We start from the raw sequence: 21,835 nt of genomic DNA, 5'->3' as shown, positions 1-21,835 counted from the left end.
TTTCCTTTCCCGATGCAATCTGTGTGTTTCATCAACACTCTGATAGTCCACAGATTCCAGAATGCCACCAGATGTGCATCGGAAACTACTACTGATCTTCCAGGGAACGATCATAGCGTAGACTGTTTGAGACATACCTCCCGTGGAGGAAAGTGCGCATGGTGACTGTTGTATTCAATCCCGATGCAATTTCTGTGTTTCATCAACAGTGAGATAGTCCACAGATTACAGATTGCCATCAGATGTGCATCGGAAACTACTACTGGTCTTCCAGGCAACGATCAAAGCGTAGACTGTTTGAGACATTACTCTCATGGAGGATGGTAAGCATCGTGACTGTTGTATACAATCCCAATGCAATCTCTCTGTTTCATCACCACTCTGATAGTCCACAGATTACAGACTGCCTCCAGATGTGCATCGGAAACTACTGCTGGTCTTCCAGGGGTCGATCAATGCGTAGACTGTTTGAGACATTACTCCCATGGAGGAAAGTTCGCATGGTGACTGCTGTATTGAATCCCGATGCAATTTCTGCGTTTCATCAACACTCTGATAGTCCAGAGATTACAGAATGCCTCCAGATTTGCATCGGAGACTACTACTGGTCTTCCAGGGAACGATCAAACCGTGAACTCTTTGAGACATTACTCCAATGGAGGAAAGTGCGCATGGTGACTGTTGTATTCAATCCCGATGCATTTTCTGTGTTTCATCAAAACTCTGATAGTCCACAGATTACAGAAGGCCTCCGGCTGTGAATCGGAAACTACTACTGGTCGTCCATTGAATGATCAAAGCGTAGACTGTTAGAAATATTACTCCCATGGAGGAAAGAGCGCATGGTGACTGTTGTATTCAATCCCAATGCAATTTCTGTGTTTCATCAACACACTGATAGTCCACAGATTACAGAATGCCATCAGATGTGCATCGGAAGCTACTACTGGTCTTCCAGGGAACGATCAAAGCGTAGACTGTTTGAGACATACCTCCCGTGGAGGAAAGTGCGCATGGTGACTGTTGTATTCAATCCCGATGCAATTTCTGTGTTTCATCAACACTCTGATAGTCCACAGATTACAGAATGCCACCAGATGTGCATCGGAAACTACTACTGATCTTCCAGGGAACGATCATAGCGTAGACTGTTTGAGACATACCTCCCGTGGAGGAAAGTGCGCATGGTGACTGTTGTATTCAATCCCGATGCAATTTCTGTGTTTCATCAACAGTCAGATAGTCCACAGATTACAGATTGCCATCAGATGTGCATCAGAAACTACTACTGGTCTTCCAGGCAACGATCAAAGCGTAGACTGTTTGAGACATTACTCTCATGGAGGATGGTAAGCATCGTGACTGTTGTATACAATCCCAATGCAATCTCTGTGTTTCATCAACACTCTGATAGTCCACAGATTTCAGACTGCCTCCAGATGTGCATCGGAAACTACTGCTTGTCTTCCAGGATTCGATCAATGCGTAGACTGTTTGAGACATTACTCCCGTATAGGAAAGTGCGCATGATGCGTGTTGTTTCCTTTCCCGATGCAAACTCTGTGTTTCATCAACTCTCTGATAGTCCACAGATTACAGAATGCCACCAGCTGTGCTTCGGAAACTACTACTGGTCGTCCAGGGAACGATCAAAGCGTAGACTGTTTCAGACATTACTCCCATGGAGGAAAGTGCGCATGGTGACTGTTGTATTCAATCCCGATGCAATTTCTGTGTTTCATCAACACTCTGATAGTCCACAGATTACAGAATGCCACCAGATGTGCATCGGAAGCTACTACTGGTTTTCCAGGGAACGATCAAAGCGTAGACTGTGTGAGACATACCTCACGTGGAGGAAAGTGCACATGGTGACTGTTGTATTCAATGCCGATGCAATGTCTGTGTTTCATCAACACTCTGATAGTATACAGATTACAGAATGCCTCCAGATGTGCATCGGAAACTACTACTGGTCTTTCAGGGAACGATCAAAGCGTAGACTGTTTGAGACATTACTCCCGTGGAGGAAAGTTCGCATGGTGACTGTTGTATTCAATCCCGATGCAATTTCTGTGTTTCATCAACACTCTGATAGTCCACAGATTACAGAATGCCACCAGATGTGCAACGGAAGCTACTACTGGTCTTCCAAGAAACGATCAAAGCGTAGACTAATTGAGACATACCTTCCGTGGAGGAAAGTGCACATGGTGACTGTTGTATTCAATCCCGATGCAATTTCTGTGTATCATCAACACTCTTATAGTCCACAGATTACAGAATGCCACCAGATGTGTATCGGATGCTACTACTGGTCTTCCAGGCAACGATCAAAGCGTAGACTGTTTGAGACATTACTCCCATGGAGGAAAGTGCGCATGGTGACTGTTGTATTCAATCCCGATGCAATTTCTGTGTTTCATCAACACACTGATAGTCCACAGATTACAGAATGCCACCAGATGTGCATCGGAAGCTACTACTGGTCTTCCAGGGAATGATCAAAGCGTAGACTGTGTGAGACATACCTCCCGTGGAGGAAAGTGAGCATGGTGACTGTTGTATTCAATCCCGATGCAATTTCTGTGTTTCATCAACACTCTGATAGTCCACAGATAACGGAATGCCACCAGATGTGCATCGGAAGCTACTACTGGTCTTCCAGGCAACGATCAAAGCGTAGACTGTTTAGACATTACTCCCATGGAGGAAACTGAGCATGGTGACTGTTGTATTCAATCCCGATGCAATTTCTGTGTTTCATCAACAGTCAGATAGTCCACAGATTACAGATTGCCATCAGATGTGCATCGGAAACTACTACTGGTCTTCCAGGCAACGATCAAAACGTAGACTGTTTGAGACATTACTCTCATGGAGGATGGTAAGCATCGTGACTGTTGTATACAATCCCAATGCAATCTATGTGTTTCATCAACACTCTGATAGTCCACAGATTACAGACTGCCTCCAGATGTGCATCGGAAACTACTGCTGGCCTTCCAGGGGTCGATCAATGCGTAGACTGTTTGAGACATTTCTCCCATGGAGGAAAGGTCGCATGGTGACTGCTGTATTGAATCCCGATGCAATTTTTGCGTTTCATCAACACTCTGATAGCCAACAGATTACAGAATGCCTCCAGATTTGCATCGGAGACTACTACTGGTCTTCCAGGGAACGATCAAACCGTGAACTCTTTGAGACATTACTCCAATGGAGGAATGTGCGCATGGTGACTGTTGTATTCAATCCCGATGCATTTTCTGTGTTTCATCAACACTCTGATAGTCCACAGATTACAGAAGGCCTCCAGATGTGAATCGGAAACTACTACTGGTCGTCCATTGAATGATCAAAGCGAAGACTGTTAGATATATTACTCCCATGGAGGAAAGTGCGCATGGTGACTGTTGTATTCAATCCCGATGCAATTTCTGTGTTTCATCAACACACCGATAGTCCACAGATTAAAGAATGCCACCAGATGTGCATCGGAAGCTACTACTGGTCTTCCAGGGAACGATCAAAGCGTAGACTGTTTGAGACATACCTCCCGTGGAGGAAAGTGCGCATGGTGACTGTTGTATTCAATCCCGATGCAATTTCTGTGTTTCATCAACACTCTGATAGTCCACAGATTACAGAATGCACCCAGATGTGCATCGGAAACTACTAGTAGTCTTCCAGGGAACGATCAAAGCCTAGACTGTTTCAGACATTACCTCCGTGGAGGAAAGTGCGCATGATGAGTGTTGTTTCCTTTCCCGATGCAATCTCTGTGTTTCATCAACACTCTGATAGACCACAGATTACAGAATGCCACCAGCTGTGCATCGGAAACTACTACGGGTCTTCCAGGGAACGATCAAACGATGACTGTTTGAGACATTACTCCCGTGGAGGAAAGTGTGCATGATGAGTGTTGTTTCCTTTCCCGATGCAATCTGTGTGTTTCATCAACACTCTGATAGTCCACAGATTCCAGAATGCCACCAGATGTGCATCGGAAACTACTACTGATCTTTCAGGGAACGATCATAGCGTAGACTGTTTGAGACATTACTCCCGTGGAGGAAAGTGCACGTGGTGACTGTTGTAATCAATCCCGATGCAATTTCTGTGTTTCATCAACACTCTGATTGTATACAGATTACAGAATGCCTCCAGATGTGCATCGGAAACTACTAGTGGTCTTCCAGGGAACGATCAAAGCGTAACATTTGTGAGACATTACTCCCATGGAGGAAAGTGCGCATGGTGACTGTTGTATTCCATCCCGATGCATTTTCTGTGTTTCATCAACACTCTGATAGTCCACAGATTACAGAATGTTTCCAGATGTGCATCGGAAACTACTAATGGTCTTCCAGGGAACGATCAAAGCGTAGACTGTTTGAGACATTACTCCCGTGGAGGAAAGTTCGCATGGTGACTGTTGTATTCAATCCCGATGCAATTTCTGTGTTTCATCAACACTCTGATAGTCCACAGTTTACAGAATGCCACCAGATGTGCATCGGAAACTACTACTGGTCTTCCAGGGGACGATCAAAGCGTAGACTGTTTCAGACATTACTCCCATGGAGGTAAGTGCGGATGGTGACTGTTGTATTCAATCCCGACGCAATTTCTGTGTTTCATCAACACTCTTATAGTCCACAGATTACAGAATGCCACCAGATGTGTATCGGATGCTACTACTGGTCTTCCAAGAAACGATCAAAGCGTAGACTAATTGAGACATACCTTCCGTGGAGGAAAGTGCACATGGTGACTGTTGTATTCAATCCCGATGCAATATCTGTGTATCATCAACACTCTTATAGTCCACAGATTACAGAATGCCACCAGATGTGTATCGGATGCTACTACTGGTCTTCCAGGCAACGATCAAAGCGTAGACTGTTTGAGACATTACTCCCATGGAGGAAAGTGCGCATGGTGACTGTTGTATTCAATCCCGATGCAATTTCTGTGTTTCATCAACACACTGATAGTCCACAGATTACAGAATGCCACCAGATGTGCATCGGAAGCTACTACTGGTCTTCCAGGGAATGATCAAAGCGTAGACTGTTTGAGACATACCTCCCGTGGAGGAAAGTGCGCATGGTGACTGTTGTATTCAATCCCGATGCAATTTCTGTGTTTCATCAACACTCTGATAGTCCACAGATAACGGAATGCCACCAGATGTGCATCGGAAGCTACTACTGGTCTTCCAGGCAACGATCAAAGCGTAGACTGTTTAGACATTACTCCAATGGAGGAAACTGAGCATGGTGACTGTTGTATTCAATCCCGATGCAATTTCTGTGTTTCATCAACAGTCAGATAGTCCACAGATTACAGATTGCCATCAGATGTGCATCGGAAACTACTACTGGTCTTCCAGGCAACGATCAAAACGTAGACTGTTTGAGACATTACTCTCATGGAGGATGGTAAGCATCGTGACTGTTGTATACAATCCCAATGCAATCTATGTGTTTCATCAACACTCTGATAGTCCACAGATTACAGACTGCCTCCAGATGTGCATCGGAAACTACTGCTGGTCTTCCAGGGGTCGATCAATGCGTAGACTGTTTGAGACATTACTCCCATGGAGGAAAGGTCGCATGGTGACTGCTGTATTGAATCCCGATGCAATTTCTGCGTTTCATCAACACTCTGATAGTCCACAGATTACAGAATGCCTCCAGATTTGCATCGGAGACTACTACTGGTCTTCCAGGGAACGATCAAACCGTGAACTCTTTGAGACATTACTCCAATGGAGGAATGTGCGCATGGTGACTGTTGTATTCAATCCCGATGCATTTTCTGTGTTTCATCAACACTCTAATAGTCCACAGATTACAGAAGGCCTCCAGATGTGAATCGGAAACTACTACTGGTCGTCCATTGAATGATCAAAGCGAAGACTGTTAGATATATTACTCCCATGGAGGAAATTGCGCATGGTGACTGTTGTATTCAATCCCGATGCAATTTCTGTGTTTCATCAACACACCGATAGTCCACAGATTAAAGAATGCCACCAGATGTGCATCGGAAGCTACTACTGGTCTTCCAGGGAACGATCAAAGCGTAGACTGTTTGAGACATACCTCCCGTGGAGGAAAGTGCGCATGGTGACTGTTGTATTCAATCCCGATGCAATTTCTGTGTTTCATCAACACTCTGATAGTCCACAGATTACAGAATGCACCCAGATGTGCATCGGAAACTACTAGTAGTCTTCCAGGGAACGATCAAAGCCTAGACTGTTTCAGACATTACCTCCGTGGAGGAAAGTGCGCATGATGAGTGTTGTTTCCTTTCCCGATGCAATCTCTGTGTTTCATCAACACTCTGATAGACCACAGATTACAGAATGCCACCAGCTGTGCATCGGAAACTACTACGGGTCTTCCAGGGAACGATCAAACGATGACTGTTTGAGACATTACTCCCGTGGAGGAAAGTGTGCATGATGAGTGTTGTTTCCTTTCCCGATGCAATCTGTGTGTTTCATCAACACTCTGATAGTCCACAGATTCCAGAATGCCACCAGATGTGCATCGGAAACTACTACTGATCTTTCAGGGAACGATCATAGCGTAGACTGTTTGAGACATTACTCCCATGGAGGAAAGTGCACGTGGTGACTGTTGTAATCAATCCCGATGCAATTTCTGTGTTTCATCAACACTCTGATTGTATACAGATTACAGAATGCCTCCAGATGTGCATCGGAAACTACTAGTGGTCTTCCAGGGAACGATCAAAGCGTAACATTTGTGAGACATTACTCCCATGGAGGAAAGTGCGCATGGTGACTGTTGTATTCCATCCCGATGCATTTTCTGTGTTTCATCAACACTCTGATAGTCCACAGATTACAGAATGTTTCCAGATGTGCATCGGAAACTACTAATGGTCTTCCAGGGAACGATCAAAGCGTAGACTGTTTGAGACATTACTCCCGTGGAGGAAAGTTCGCATGGTGACTGTTGTATTCAATCCCGATGCAATTTCTGTGTTTCATCAACACTCTGATAGTCCACAGTTTACAGAATGCCACCAGATGTGCATCGGAAACTACTACTGGTCTTCCAGGGGACGATCAAAGCGTAGACTGTTTCAGACATTACTCCCATGGAGGTAAGTGCGGATGGTGACTGTTGTATTCAATCCCGACGCAATTTCTGTGTTTCATCAACACTCTGACAGTCCACAGATTTCAGAATGCCGCCAGATGTGAATCGAAAAATTATACTGGTCGTCCAGGGAACGATCAAAGCGTAGACTGCTTGAGACATTACTCCCGTGGAGGAAAGTGCTCATGATGCGTGTTTTTTCCTTTCCCGATGCAAACTCAGTGTTTCATCAACTCTCTGATAGTCCACAGATTACAGAATGCCACCAGCTGTGCTTCGGAAACTACTACTGGTCGTCCAGGGAACGATCAAAGCGTAGACTGTTTCAGACATTACTCCCATGGAGGAAAGTGCGCATGGTGACTGTTGTATTCAATCCTGATGCAATTTCTGTGTTTCATCAACACTCTGATAGTCCACAGATTACAGAATGCCACCAGATGTGCATCGGAAACTCCAACTGGTCGTCCATTGAATGATCAAAGCGTAGACTGTTAGAAATATTACTCCCATGGAGGAAAGTGCGCATGGTGACTGTTGTATTCAATCCCGATGCAATTTCTGTGTTTCATCAACACACTGATAGTCCACAGATTACAGAATTCCACCAGATGTGCATCGGAAGCTACTACTGGTCTTCCAGGGAACGATCAAAGCGTAGACTGTTTGAGACATACCTCCCGTGGAGGAAAGTGCGCATGGTGACTGTTGTATTCAATCCCGATGCATTTTCTGTGTTTCATCAACACTCTGATAGTCCACAGATTACAGAATGCCACCAGATGTGCATCATAAACTACTAGTGGTCTTCCAGGGAACGATCAAAGCCTAAACTGTTTCAGACATTACCTCCGTGGAGGAAAGTGCGCATGATGAGTGTTGTTTCCTTTCCCGATGCAATCTGTGTGTTTCATCAACACTCTGATAGTCCACAGATTCCAGAATGCCACCAGATGTGCATCGGAAACTACTACTGATCTTCCAAAAAGCGATCATAGCGTAGACTGTTTGAGACATTACTCCCGTGGAGGAAAGTGCACGTGGTGACTGTTGTAATCAATCCCGATGCAATTTCTGTGTTTCATCAACACTCTGATAGTCAACAGATTACAGAATGCCACCAGATGTGCATCGAAAACTACTACTGGTCGTCCAGGGAACGATCAAAGCGTAGACTGCTTGAGACATTACTCCCGTGGAGGAAAGTGCGCATGATGCGTGTTGTTTCCTTTCCCGATACAAACTCTGTGTTTCATCAACTCTCTGATAGTCCACAGATTACAGAACGCCACCAGCTGTGCTTCGGAAACTACTACTGGTCGTCCAGGGAACGATCAAAGCGTATACTCTTTCAGACATTACTCCCATGGAGGAAAGTGCGCATGGTGACTGTTGTATTCAATCCCGATGCAATTTCTGTGTTTCATCAACACTCTGATAGTCCACAGATTACAGAATGCCACCAGATGTGCATCGGAAGCTACTACTGGTTTTCCAGGGAACTATCAAAGCGTAGACTGTGTGAGACATACCTCACGTGGAGGAAAGTGCACATGGTGACTGTTGTATTCAATGCCGATGCAATGTCTGTGTTTCATCAACACTCTGATAGTATACAGATTACAGAATGCCTCCAGATGTGCATCGGAAACTACTACTGGTCTTCCAGAGAACGATCAAAGCGTAGACTGTTTGAGACATTACTCTCGTGGAGGAAAGTTCGCATGGTGACTGTTGTATTCAATCCCGATGCAATTACTGTGTTTCATCAACACTCTGATAGTCCACAGTTTACAGAATGCCACCAGATGTGCATCGGAAACTACTACTGGTCTTCCAGGTGACGATCAAAGCGTAGACTGTTTCAGACATTACTCCCATGGAGGTAAGTGCGGATGGTGACTGTTGTATTCAATCCCGACGCTATTTCTGTGTTTCATCAACACTCTGACAGTCCACAGATTTCAGAATGCCACCAGATGTGCAGCGGAAGCTACTACTGGTCTTCCAAGAAACGATCAAAGCGTAGACTAATTGAGACATACCTTCCGTGGAGGAAAGTGCGCATGGTGACTGTTGTATTCAATCCCGATGCAATTTCTGTGTTTCATCAACACTCTTATAGTCCACAGATTACAGAATGCCACCAGATGTGTATCGGATGCTACTACTGGTCTTCCAGGCAACGATCAAAGCGTAGACTGTTTGAGACATTACTCCCATGGAGGAAAGTGCGCATGGTGACTGTTGTATTCAATCCCGATGCAATTTCTGTGTTTCATCAACACACTGATAGTCCACAGATTACAGAATGCCACCAGATGTGCATCGGAAGCTACTACTGGTCTTCCAGGTAATGATCAAAGCGTAGACTGTTTGAGACATACCTCCCGTGGAGGAAAGTGCGCATGGTGACTGTTGTATTCAATCCCGATGCAATTTCTGTGTTTCATCAACACTCTGATAGTCCACAGATAACGGAATGCCACCAGATGTGCATCGGAAGCTACTACTGGTCTTCCAGGCAACGATCAAAGCGTAGACTGTTTAGACATTACTCCCATGGAGGAAACTGATCATGGTGACTGTTGTATTCAATCCCGATGCAATTTCTGTGTTTCATCAACAGTCAGATAGTCCACAGATTACAGATTGCCATCAGATGTGCATCGGAAACTACTACTGGTCTTCCAGGCAACGATCAAAACGTAGACTGTTTGAGACATTACTCTCATGGAGGATGGTAAGCATCGTGACTGTTGTATACAATCCCAATGCAATCTATGTGTTTCATCAACACTCTGATAGTCCATAGATTACAGACTGCCTCCAGATGTGCATCGGAAACTACTGCTGGTCTTCCAGGGGTCGATCAATGCGTAGACTGTTTGAGACATTACTCCCATGGAGGAAAGGTCGCATGGTGACTGCTGTATTGAATCCCGATGCAGTTTCTGCGTTTCATCAACACTCTGATAGTCCACAGATTACAGAATGCCTCCAGATTTGCATCGCAGACTACTACTGGTCTTCCAGGGAACGATCAAACCGTGAACTCTTTGAGACATTACTCCAATGGAGGAAAGTGCGCATGGTGACTGTTGTATTCAATCCCGATGCATTTTCTGTGTTTCATCAACACTCTGATAGTCCACAGATTACAGAAGGCCTCCAGATGTGCATCGGAAACTACTACTGGTCGTCCATTGAATGATCAAAGCGAAGACTGTTAGAAATATTACTCCCAAGGAGGAAAGTGCGCATGGTGACTGTTGTATTCAATCCCGATGCAATTTCTGTGTTTCATCAACACACTGATAGTCCACAGATTAAAGAATGCCACCAGATGTGCATCGGAAGCTACTACTGGTCTTCCAGGGAACGATCAAAGCGTAGCCTGTTTGAGACCTACCTCCCGTGGAGGAAAGTGCGCATGGTGACTGTTGTATTCAATCCCGATGCAATTTCTGTGTTTCATCAACACTCTGATAGTCCACAGATTACAGAATGCCACCAGATGTGCATCGGAAACTACTAGTAGTCTTCCAGGGAACGATCAAAGCCTAGACTGTTTCAGACATTACCTCCGTGGAGGAAAGTGCGCATGATGAGTGTTGTTTCCTTTCCCGATGCAATCTCTGTGTTTCATCAACACTCTGATAGACCACAGATTACAGAATGCCACCAGCTGTGCATCGGAAACTACTACGGGTCTTCCAGGGAACGATCAAACGAAGACTGTTTGAGACATTACTCCCGTGGAGGAAAGTGTGCATGATGAGTGTTGTTTCCTTTCCCGATGCAATCTGTGTGTTTCATCAACACTCTGATAGTCCACAGATTCCAGAATGCCACCAGATGTGCATCGGAAACTACTACTGATCTTTCAGGGAACGATCATAGCGTAGACTGTTTGAGACATTACTCCCATGGAGGAAAGTGCGCATGGTGACTGTTGTATTCCATCCAGATGCATTTTCTGTGTTTCATCAACACTCTGATAGTCCACAGATTACAGAATGTTTCCAGATGTGCATCGGAAACTACTAATGGTCTTCCAGGGAACGATCAAAGCGTAGACTGTTTGAGACATTACTCCCGTGGAGGAAAGTTCGCATGGTGACTGTTGTATTCAATCCCGATGCAATTTCTGCGTTTCATCAACACTCTGATAGTCCACAGTTTACAGAATGCCACCAGATGTGCATCGGAAACTACTACTGGTCTTCCAGGGGACGATCAAAGCGTAGACTGTTTCAGACATTACTCCCATGGAGGTAAGTGCGGATGGTGACTGTTGTATTCAATCCCGACGCAATTTCTGTGTTTCATCAACACTCTGACAGTCCACAGATTTCAGAATGCCACCAGATGTGCAGCGGAAGCTACTACTGGTCTTCCAAGAAACGATCAAAGCGTAGACTAATTGAGACATACCTTCCGTGGAGGAAAGTGCGCATGGTGACTGTTGTATTCAATCCCGATGCAATTTCTGTGTTTCATCATCACTCTTATAGTCCACAGATTACAGAATGCCACCAGATGTGTATCGGATGCTACTACTGGTCTTCCAGGCAACGATCAAAGCGTAGACTGTTTGAGACATTACTCCCATGGGGGAAAGTGCGCATGGTGACTGTTGTATTCAATCCCGATGCAATTTCTGTGTTTCATCAACATTCTGATAGTCAACAGATTACAGAATGCCACCAGATGTGCATCGAAAACTACTACTGGTCGTCCAGGGAACGAACAAAGCGTAGACTGTTTGAGACATTACTCCCGTGGAGGAAAGTTCACATGGTGACTGTTGTATTCAATCCCGATGCAATTTCTGTGTTTCATCAACACTCAGATAGTCCACAGTTTACAGAATGCCACCAGATGTGCATCGGAAACTACTACTGGTCTTCCAGGGGACGATCAAAGCGTAGACTGTTTCAGACATTACTCCCATGGAGGTAAGTGCGGATGGTGACTGTTGTATTTAATCCCGACGCAATTTCTGTGTTTCATCAACACTCTGATAGTCAAATGACTACAGAATGCCACCAGATGTACATCGGAAACTACTACTTGTCTTCCAGGGAACGATCAAAGCGTAAACTCTTTGAGACATTAATCCCATGGAGGAAAGTGCGCATGGTGACTGTTGTATTTAATCCCGATGCATTTTCTGTGCTTCATCAACACTTTGAAGGTCCACAGATTACAGAATGCCTCCAGATGTGCATCGGAAACTACTACTGGCCTTCCAGGGAGCGATCAAAGCTTAAACTGTTTGTGACATTACTCCCATGGAGGAAGGTGCGCATGGTGACTGTTGTAATCAATCCCGATGAAATATCTGTGTTTCATCAACACTCTGATAGTCAAATGATTACAGTATGCCACCAGATGTGCATCGGAAACTACTACTGGTCTTCCAGGGAACGATCAAAACGTAGACTGTTTGAGACATTACTCCCGTGGAGGAAAGTGGGCATGGTGACTGTTGTATTCAATCCCGATGCAATTTCTATGTTTCATCAACACTCTGATAGTCCACAGATTACAGAATGCCACCAGATGTGCATCGGAAACTACTACAGGTCTTCCAGGGAACGATCAAAGCATAGACTGTTTGAGACATTACTCCCATGGAGGAATGTGCGCATGGTGACTGTTGTATTCAATCCCGATGCAATTTCTGTGTTTCATCAACACACTGATAGTCCACAGATTAAAGAATGCCACCAGATGTGCATCGGAAGCTACTACTGGTCTTCCAGGGAACGATCAAAGCGTAGACTGTTTGAGACATACCTCCCGTGGAGGAAAGTGCGCATGGTGACTGTTGTATTCAATCCCGATGCAATTTCTGTGTTTCATCAACACTCTGATAGTCCACAGATTACAGAATGCCACCAGATGTGCATCGGAAACTACTAGTAGTCTTCCAGGGAACGATCAAAGCCTAGACTGTTTCAGACATTACTCCCATGGAGGAAAGTGCGCATGGTGACTGTTGTATTCCATCCCGATGCATTTTCTGTGTTTCATCAACACTCTGATAGTCCACAGATTACAGAATGTTTCCAGATGTGCATCAGAAACTACTAATGGTCTTCCAGGGAACGGTCAAAGCGTAGACTGTTTGAGACATTACTCCCGTGGAGGAAAGTTCGCATGGTGACTGTTGTATTCAATCCCGATGCAATTTCTGTGTTTCATCAACACTCTGATAGTCCACAGTTTACAGAATGCCACCAGATGTGCATCGGAAACTACTACTGGTCTTCCAGGGGACGATCAAAGCGTAGACTGTTTCAGACATTACTCCCATGGAGGTAAGTGCGGATGGTGACTGTTGTATTGAATCCCGACGCAATTTCTGTGTTTCATCAACACTCTGACAGTCCACAGATTTCAGAATGCCACCAGATGTGCAGCGGAAGCTACTACTTGTCTTCCAAGAAACGATCAAAGCGTAGACTAATTGAGACATACCTTCCGTGGAGGAAAGTGCGCATGGTGACTGTTGTATTCAATCCCGATGCAATTTCTGTGTTTCATCAACACTCTTATAGTCCACTGATTACAGAATGCCACCAGATGTGTATCGGATGCTACTACTGGTCTTCCAGGCAACGATCAAAGCGTAGACTGTTTGAGACATTACTCCCATGGGGGAAAGTGCGCATAGTGACTGTTGTATTCAATCCCGATGCAAATTCTGTGTTTCATCAACACTCTGATAGTCCACAGATTACATAATGCCACCAGATGTGCATCGGAAACTACTACTTATTTTCCAGGGAACGATCATAGCGTAGACTGTTTCAGACATTACTCCCGTGGAGGAAAGTGCACGTGGTGACTGTTGTATTCAATCCCGATGCAATTTCTGTGTTTCATCAACATTCTGATAGTCAACAGATTACAGAATGCCACCAGATGTGCATCGAAAACTACTACTGGTCGTCCAGGGAACGAACAAAGCGTAGACTGTTTGAGACATTACTCCCGTGGAGGAAAGTTCACATGGTGACTGTTGTATTCAATCCCGATGCAATTTCTGTGTTTCATCAACACTCTGATAGTCCACAGTTTACAGAATGCCACCAGATGTGCATCGGAAACTACTACTGGTCTTCCAGAGGACGATCAAAGCGTAGACTGTTTCAGACATTACTCCCATGGAGGTAAGTGCGGATGGTGACTGTTGTATATTATCCCGACGCAATTTCTGTGTTTCATCAACACTCTGATAGTCAAATGATTACAGAATGCCACCAGATGTCCATCGGAAACTACTACTTGTCTTCCAGGGAACGATCAAAGCGTAAACTCTTTGAGACATTAATCCCATGGAGGAAAGTGCGCATGGTGACTGTTGATTTCAATCCCGATGCATTTTCTGTGTTTCATCAACACTTTGAAGGTCCACAGATTACAGAATGCCTCCAGATGTGCATCGGAAACTACTACTGGTCTTCCAGGGGACGATCAAAGCGTAGACTGTTTCAGACATTACTCCCATGGAGGTAAGTGCGGATGGTGACTGTTGTATTTAATCCCGACGCAATTTCTGTGTTTCATCAACACTCTGATAGTCAAATGATTACAGTATGCCACCAGATGTGCATCGGAAACTACTACTGGTCTTCCAGGGAACGATCAAAACGTAGACTGTTTGAGACATTACTCCCGTGGAGGAAAGTGGGCATGGTGACTGTTGTATTCAATCCCGATGCAATTTCTATGTTTCATCAACACTCTGATAGTCCACAGATTACAGAATGCCACCAGATGTGCATCGGAAACTACTACAGGTCTTCCAGGGAACGATCAAAGCATAGACTGTTTGAGACATTACTCCCATGGAGGAATGTGCGCATGGTGACTGTTGTATTCAATACCGATGCATTTTCGGTGTTTTATCAACACTCTGATAGTAAACAGATTACAGAATGCCCAACGATGTGCCTCGGAAACTACTACTGGTCTTCCAGGGAACGATCAAAGCGTAGACTGTTTGAGACATTACTCCCGTGGAGGGAAGTTCGCATGGTGACTGTTGTATTCAATCCCGATGCAATTACTGTGTTTCATCAACACTCTGATAGTCCACAGATTACAGAATGCCACCAGATGTGTATCGGATGCTACTACTGGTCTTCCAGGCAACGATCAAAGCGTAGACTGTTTGAGACATTACTCCCATGGAGGAAAGTGCGCATGGTGACTGTTGTATTGAATCCCGATACAATTTCTGTGTTTCATCAACACTCTGATAGTCCACAGATTACAGAATGCCACCAGATGTCCATCGGAAACTACTACTTATCTTCCAGGGAACGATCATAGCGTAGACTGTTTGAGACATAACTCCCGTGGAGGAAAGTGCACGTGGTGACTGTTGTATTCAATCCCGATGCAATTTCTGCGTTTCATCAACACTCTGATAATCAACAGATTACAGAATGCCACCAGATGTGCATCGAAAACAACTACTGGTCGTCCAGGGAACGATCAAAACGTAGACTGTTTGAGACATTACTCCCATGGAGGAAAGTGCGCATGTTGACTGTTGTATTCAATCCTGATGCAATTTCTGTGTTTCATCAACACTCTGATAGTCCACAGATCACAGAATGCCACCAGATGTGCATCGGAAACTACTACTGGTCTTCCAGTTAACGATCAAAGCGTAGACTGTTTGAGACATACCTAACGTGGAGGGAAGTGCGCATAGTGATTGTTGTATTCAATCCCGATGCAATTTCTGTGTTTCATCAACACTCTGATAGTCCACAGATTACAGAATGTCTCCAGATGTGCATCGGAAACTACTACTGGTCTCCCAGGGAATGATCAAAGCGTAGACTGTTAGAGATATAACTCCCATGGAGGAAAGTGCGCAAGGTGACTGTTGTATTCAATCCCGATGCAATTTTTTTGTTTCATCAACAGTCTGATAGTACACAGATTACAGAGTGCCTCCCGATGTGCATCGGAAACTACTACAGGTCTTCCAGGGAACGATCAAAGCGTAGACTGTTTGAGACATTACTGCCATGGAGGAAAGTGCTCATGGTGACTGTTGTATTCAATACCGCTGCATTTTCGGTGTTTTATCAACACTCTGATTGTAAACAGGTTACAGAATGCCACCAGATGTGCATCGGAAGCTAGTACTGGTTTTCCAGGGAACGATCAAAGCGTAGACTGTGTGAGACATACCTCACGTGGAGGAAAGTTGCATATGTTGACTGTTGTATTCAATGCCGATGCAATGTCTGTGTTTCATCAACACTCTGATAGTCAAATGATTACAGAGTGCCACCAGATGTGCATCGGAAACTACTACTGGTCTTCCAGGAAACGATCAAAGCTTAGACTGTTTGAGACATTACTCTCATGGAGGATGGTAAGCATCGTGACTGTTGTGTACAATCCCAATGCAATCTATGTGTTTCATCAACACTCTGATAGTCCACAGATTACATAATGCCACCAGATGTGCATCGGAAACTCCTACTTATTTTCCAGGGAACGATCATAGCGTAGACTGTTTCAGACATTACTCCCGTGGAGGAAAGTGCACGTGGTGACTGTTGTATTCAATCCCGACGCAATTTCTGTGTTTCATCAACACTCTGACAGTCCACAGATTTCAGAATGCCACCAGATGTGCAGCGGAAGCTACTACTGGTCTTCCAAGAAACGATCAAAGCGTAGACTAATTGAGACATACCTTCCGTGGAGGAAAGTGCGCATGGTGACTGTTGTATTCAATCCCGATGCAATTTCTGTGTTTCATCAACACTCTTATAGTCCACAGATTACAGAATGCCACCAGATGTGTATCGGATGCTACTACTGGTCTTCCAGGCAACGATCAAAGCGTAGACTGTTTGAGACATTACTCCCATGGAGGAAAGTGCGCATGGTGACTGTTGTATTCAATCCTGATGCAATTTCTGTGTTTCATCAACACACTGATAGTCCACAGATTACAGAATGCCACCAGATGTGCATCGGAAGCTACTACTGGTCTTCCAGGGAATGATCAAAGCGTAGACTGTTTGAGACATACCTCTCGTGGAGGAAAGTGCGCATGGTGACTGTTGTATTCAATCCCGATGCAATTTCTGTGTTTCATCAACACTCTGATTGTCCACAGATAACGGAATGCCACCAGATGTGCATCGGAAGCTACTACTGGTCTTCCAGGCAACGATCAAAGCGTAGACTGTTTAGACAATACTCCCATGGAGGAAACTGAGCATTGTGCCTGTCGTATTCAATCCCGATGCAATTTCTGTGTTTCATCAACACTCTGATAGTCCACAGTTTACAGAATGCCACCAGATGTGCATCGGAAACTACTACTGGTCTTCCAGGGGACGATCAAAGCGTAGACTGTTTCAGACATTACTCCCATGGAGGTAAGTGCGCATGGTGACTGTTGTATTTAATCCCGACGCAATTTCTGTGTTTCATCAACACTCTGATAGTCAAATGATTACAGAATGCCACCAGATGTCCATCGGAAACTACTACTTGTCTTCCAGGGAACGATCAAAGCGTAAACTCTTTGAGACATTAATCCCATGGAGGAAAGTGCGCATGGTGACTGTTGTATTCAATCCCGATGCATTTTCTGTGTTTCATCAATACTTTGAAGGTCCACAGATTACAGAATGCCTCCAGATGTGCATCGGAAACTACGACTGGCCTTCCAGGGAACGATCAAAGCGTAAACTCTTTGTGACATTACTCCCATGGAGGGAGGTGCGCATGGTGGCTGTTGTAATCAATCCCGATGAAATATCTGTGTTTCATCAACACTCTGATAGTCAAATGATTACAGTATGCCACCAGATGTGCATCGGAAACTACTACTGGTCTTCCAGGGAACGATCAAAACGTAGACTGTTTGAGACATTACTCCCGTGGAGGAAAGTGGGCATGGTGACTGTTGTATTCAATCCCCATGCAATTTCTATGTTTCATCAACACTCTGATAGTCCACAGATTACAGAATGCCACCAGATGTGCATCGGAAACTACTACAGGTCTTCCAGGGAACGATCAAAGCATAGACTGTTTGAGACATTACTCCCATGGAGGAAAGTGCGCATGGTGACTGTTGTATTCAATACCGATGCATTTTCGGTGTTTTATCAACACTCTGATAGTAAACAGATTACAGAATGCCCCCAGATGTGCCTCGGAAACTACTAATGGTCTTCCATGGAACGATCAAAGCGTAGACTGTTTGAGACATTACTCCCGTGGAGGAAAGTTCGCATGGTGACTGTTGTATTCAATCCCGATGCAATTACTGTGTTTCATCAACAGTCTGATAGTCCACAGATTACAGAATGCCACAAGATGTGTATCGGATGCCACTACTGGTCTTCCAGGCAACGATCAAAGCGTACACTGTTTGAGACATTACTCCCATGGAGGAAAGTGCGCATGGTGACTGTTGTATTGAATCCCGATGCAATTTCTGTGTTTCATCAACACTCTGATAGTCCACAGATTACAGAATGCCACCAGATGTCCATCGGAAACTACTACTTATCTTCCAGGGAACGATCATAGCTTAGACTGTTTGAGACATAACTCCCGTGGAGGAAAGTGCACGTGGTGACTGTTGTATTCAATCCCGATGCAATTTCTGCGTTTCATCAACACTCTGATAGTCCACAGATCACAGAATGCCACCAGATGTGCATCGGAAACTACTACTGGTCTTATAGTTAACGATCAAAGCGTAGACTGTTTGAGACATACCTAACGTGGAGGGAAGTGCGCATAGTGATTGTTGTATTCAATCCCGATGCAATTTCTGTGTTTCATCAACACTCTGATAGTCCACAGATTACAGAATGTCTCCAGATGTGCATCGGAAACTACTACTGGTCTCCCAGGGAACGATCAAAGCGTAGACTGTTAGAGATATAACTCCCATGGAGGAAAGTGCGCATGGTGGCTGTTGTATTCAATCCCGATGCAATTTTTTTGTTCTACAACAGTCTGATAGTACACAGATTACAGAGTGCCTCCCGATGTGCATCGGAAACTACAACAGGTCTTCCAGGGAACGATCAAAGCGTAGAGTGTCTGAGACATTACTGCCATGGAGGAAAGTGCGCATGGTGACTGTTGTATTCAATACCGATGCATTTTCGGTGTTTTATCAACACTCTGATTGTAAACAGATTACAGAGTGCCTCCAGATTTGCCTCGGAAACTACTACTGGTCTTCCAGGGAACGATCAAAGCGTAGACTGTTTGAGACATTACTCGTGTGGAAGAAAGTGGGCATGGTGACTGTTGTATTCAATCCCGATGCAATTTCTGTGTTTTATCAACACTCTGATAGTCCACAGATTACAGAATGCCACCAGATGTGCATCGGAAGCTAGTACTGGTTTTCCAGTGAACGATCAAAGCGTAGACAGTGTGAGACATACCTCACGTGGAGGAAAGTTGCACATGTTGACTGTTGTATTCAATGCCGATGCAATGTCTGTGTTTCATCAACACTCTGATAGTCAAATGATTACAGAGTGCCACCAGATGTGCATCGGAAACTACTACTGGTCTTCCAGGAAACGATCAAAGCTTAGACTGTCTGAGACATTACTCCCATGGAGGAAACTGCGCATGGTGACTGTTGTATTCAATCCCGATGCATTTTCGGTGTTTTATCAACACTCTGATAGTAAACAGATTACAGAATGCCTCCAGATGTGCATCGGAAGCTGCTACTGGTCTTCTAGGGAACGATCAAAGCGTAGACTGTTTGAGACATTACTCCCGTGGAGGAAAGTTCGCATGGTGACTGTTGTATTCAATCCCGATGCAATTTCTGTGTTTCATCAACACTCTGATAGCCCACAGTTTACAGAATGCCACCAGATGTGCATCGGAAACTACTACTGGTCTTCCAGGGGACGATCAAAGCGTAGACTGTTTGAGACATTACTCCCATGGAGGTAAGTGCGGATGCTGACTATTGTATTCAATCCCGACGCAATTTCTGTGTTTCATCAACACTCTGACAGTCCACAGATTACAGAATGCCACCAGATGTGCATCGGAAGCTACTACTGGTCTTCCAAAAAACGATCAAAGCGTAGACTAATTGAGACATACCTTCCGTTCAGGAGAGTGCGCATGGTGACTGTTGTATTCAATCCCGATGCAATTTCTGCGTTTCATCAGCACTCTGACAGTCCACAGATTACAGAATGCCACCAGATGTGTATCGGATGCTACTACTGGTCTTCCAGGGAACGATCAAAGCGTAGACTGTTTGAGACATTACTCCCATGGAGGAAAGTGCGCATGGTGACTGTTGTATTCAATCCCGATGCAATTTCTGTGTTTCATCAACACTCTGATAGTAAAATGATTACAGAGTGCCACCAGATGTGCATCGGAAACTACTACTGGTCTTCCAGGGAACGATCAAAGCGTAAACTCCTTGAGACATTACTCCCATGGAGGAAAGTGCGCATGGTGACTGTTGTATTCAATCCCGATGCAATTTCTGTGTTTCATCAACACTCTGATAGTCCACAGATAACGGAATGCCACCAGATGTGCATCGGAAGCTACTACTGGTCTTCCAGGCAACGATCAAAGCGTAGACTGTTAGAGATATTACTCCCGTGGAAGAAAGTGCGCATGGTGACAGTTGTATTCAATCCCGATGCAATTTCTGTGTTTCATCAACAGTCTGATAGTCCAACGATTACAGAGTGCCTCCCTATGTGCATCGGAAACTACTACGGGTCTTCCAGGGAACGATCAAAGCGTAGACTGTTTGAGACATTACTCCCATGGAGGAAAGTGCGCAGGGTGACTGTTGTATTCAATCCCGATGCATTTTCGGTGTTTTATCAACACTCTGATAGTAAACAGATTACAGAATGCCTCCAGATGTGCCTCGGAAACTACTACTGGTCTTCCAGGGAACGATCAAACCGTACACTGTTTGAGACATTACTTCCGTGGAGGAAAGTTCGCAAGGTGACTGTTGTATTCAATCCCGATGCAATTTCTGTGTTTCATCAACACTCTGATAGTCCACAGTTTACAGAATGCCACCAGATGTGCATCGGAAACTACTACTGGTCTTCCAGGGGACGATCAAAGCGTAGACTGTTTCAGACAATACTCCCATGGAGGTAAGTGCGGATGGTGACTGCTGTATTTAATCCCGACGCAATTTCTGTGTTTCATCAACACTCTCACAGTAGACAGATTACAGAATGCCACCAGATGTGCATCTTAGGCTACTACTGGTCTTTAGAGAAACGATCAAAGCGTAGACTAATTGAGACACACCTTCCGTGGAGGAAAGTGCGCATGGTGACTGTTGTATTCAATCCCGATGCAATTTCTGTGTTTCATCAACACTCTGATAGTCCACAGATTACAGAATGCCACCAGATGTGTATCGGATGCCACTACTGGTCTTCCAGGCAACGATCACAACGTAGACTGTTTGAGACATTAATCCTATGGAGGAAAGTGCGCATGGTGACTGTTGTATTCAATCCAGATGCAATTTCTGTGTTTCATCAACAGTCTGATAGTCAACAGATTACAGATTGCCTGCAGATGTCCATCGGAAACTACTACTGGTCTTCCAGGCAACGATGAAAGCGTAGACT

This window comes from Schistocerca gregaria, chromosome 3, assembly GCF_023897955.1.
Source record: "Schistocerca gregaria isolate iqSchGreg1 chromosome 3, iqSchGreg1.2, whole genome shotgun sequence".
In the NCBI taxonomy this organism is placed as follows: Eukaryota; Metazoa; Arthropoda; class Insecta; order Orthoptera; family Acrididae; genus Schistocerca; species Schistocerca gregaria.
This window is presented reverse-complemented; position numbering follows the sequence as displayed.